Genomic DNA, 3,000 nt, shown 5'->3' with positions numbered 1-3,000 from the left:
CATAATTTACAATTAACTACAGAACCTCAACATTAAGGAAATGAAACGGCTAAGTAATAAATGGTTTAATGAAATGAACAGTCCACAGATAAACAGAACAGAAAGAAACACAAATTGTCAATACTATTTTCAAAAATGTTTAACATCTGTGATCATCAAAGAAATGCCTTTTAAAACAACTTTGAGGTATTACCTCACCTCAGTCAGAGTGGTTATCATGAAGAGATCTTACAACGAATGCTGGTGAGGTGTGGGGAATGGTGTTTTTATTCACTACTGGTGAGAGTTCCAACCAGAGGGAATTAAAATTGGAGACAGCTAGGTAAGCTAAGTCATTGCTGCACCCCTTTTAGCAGCTGGGCATGAAGACCTGTAATCCTAGCACTGGGGAGACAGAGACAGGCAGATCTCCAAGAATTGCTAACCAGCAGTACTTCTGTAATCAATGATCCCTAGCTTGTAGTAAGAGACTAGGTCTCAAGAAACAAGATCAGGAGAGACAACTAGAATTGAGGGCATCTTACAGACAAGCTAGAAACCAAAGTACCATGCAAATTTACAGGAATGTTTAAGGCTATCCCTAGATAAGGCTCCTAGTAATGAGGAATATGGAGCCTGAGCTGGTCATCTTCAGCAATCATGGAATACTCCCAGTGGAGGAATTAGGACACCAACCGGGTCATAAGACCTTTGGAAAAAAAATGTCCTATCTACAAGATGTACAGGGGTAAATGTGGAGGAGTCCAGTTTGAAACCCATGCCTATGAGAAAGAGGGAACCCCTGACATTACCTGGAACCAGAGGCAGAACAACCCAGAGACCCAGGGTAGAACCAAATACAACTGGTATTCAAAGAAAAAAAAATCAATGGAATGATCCTCATGGGCATTCTGCTATCCTCATAGACAGGAGCCTAGTATAGTGTATTAGTTAGGGTCTTACTACTGTGAATAGACACCATGACCAATCTAAGTTTTATAAAGGACAGCTTTGAATTGGGGCAGGCTTACACATTCAGAGATTCAGTACATTATTAAGATAGGAGTGTGGCAGCATCGCAGTATCCAGACAGGCATGGTGAGGGGGAGCTGAGTTCTACACCTTTACCTGAAGGAAGCCAGGAACAGACTGAGCTAGGAGGAGCATCTCCAAGCCCACCCCCACAGTGACATCTTCTAACAAGGCCACACCTTTTAAGAGTGCCACTCCCTGGGCCAAGCATATATAAACCGTCACATATAGTCATCATTAGATAGGCTTCATCCAGCAAATGATGAACAGAGAGACACACAGCCAAACTTTAGGCAGAGCTCAGAGAATACTGTGAAAGAGGGGGAGAAGGAGTTGTAGAAGCCAGAGGGGTTAAGAGCAACATAAGAAAATCTGTAGAATCAACTTAACTGGGCTCATAGGAGCTACAGAGACTGAGTCAACAATTAAGGAGCCTGCATGAGTCTGAACTAGGTTCTCTTCATATATGTTATGTGTTTAAGACTTGGTCTTCTTATGGGATATCTAACAGTGGGAGCAGGGGCTACTCTGATCCTTCTGGCTACTTTTGCCTCCTACTGGGTTACTTTATCCAACCATAATAGGACAACAGGTGCCTAATCTTACTGCAACTAGATATGCCATGTTTTATTAAAATCAGTGGAGGACTATCTTTTCAAAAGAGAAATGGAGAAGGAATGGATGGGATGTATGGGAGGAAGGCACTGGGAGGAAGGAGAGAGGGGAAACTGGTTAAGATGTAATCTATGTGAGAAGCATAAATAAAAAATAATAAGTTAAAGTTACAAAGGCAAAAACTGAAACCAAAGCAAAGCAAAGCAAGAATGATAGTTCCTGAGAAAGGCACTTAATGCTGACTTTTGACATCCACACTCTTGTGTGCACATGCTCACACAGTGTACAGAAGCAATGACTTTGGATTATTAGACACATTGATTTGGTTTTCCTCTCAATAATTCTCTGTGAAGGGACTCTGTCCAGCTTGAGCATGCTGAACATGGCTAAGGCAGGCTGTGCCCTTCTCCCCAGTTACCTCTGCCCTGCTCCAAACCCATCGATTACCTTCCTGAACCTGTCTCCCAAGGTCTATTGCTTATTTGGCTACTTGCTCCTCCTGAGGCTGACTGCAAAGGTCAGCTCTCAAAGTCCAGCCATCAAAAGCACCCTTTGCTCACCTAATTAACAAGCCCAATTAAAATTAAACACTTCATCCCAGTGGAGGGTTTCCTATTTTACTGTTATAAAGCACCATCTTATGTACTATGTCTGTCTCCTCTCATAGACAGTCCTTTCTCCTTTCCCCTCTCCTCTGAGCAAATACCTCTTACCCCCTCCCTTTTTCCTCTTCTTTGTTCCTTTCCACTTCTGCTTCGTCCTCTATCTCCTGTCTTTGTCTCTTATTGCTGCACTCTATCCTGCTGGGGCAAATAAATCTTTGTGCTGAGAACTTGGTCTGGAGCTGATACTTTCCTTTCGCTCCTTACTGAACTAGATTTCTCACCAAATAAAGTAGCTGCAGCCATATACATTGTCATTGAAAGTCCTTGATGCTATCTGATCGATAGGAGCTATCAGTTCTTTTGATCAAGACAGTCCCTTTAACAGAAAAATTCTTCTAGGCAACAGCAAGAGACAGTTTCCCTCCCCTACCTTTTGTCCATACCAACTTCAAGATGACTCTGATAGGGGTCACAAGAGCAGGAGATCTGTCTTTGTGCCTGCTCCATTACCTGGGCAGCACAGTCAACCTGGCCCTGGATATGGGGATTGCAGGTGAGCTGAGCTGACTCCAAGGGCATGAGCATAGTTGAGCTGACCTTTCCCACCCTTGCCTCTTGCTGCCTCCAATAGTTATGAGAGCTGCCTGCATGTAATGGTTACAGGTCAGCCATCTTCAAAGAAGTGAGCTCAGAAGAGCAGGTGCTGGCTTTGGTCTGCTGGGTGTTATTGCAGAAGAGGGAGAGACATCGTCCTCCCCTCCCTCATCTC

Source organism: Rattus rattus, chromosome 4 (assembly GCF_011064425.1).
Source record: "Rattus rattus isolate New Zealand chromosome 4, Rrattus_CSIRO_v1, whole genome shotgun sequence".
NCBI lineage: Eukaryota > Metazoa > Chordata > Mammalia > Rodentia > Muridae > Rattus > Rattus rattus.
This window is presented reverse-complemented; position numbering follows the sequence as displayed.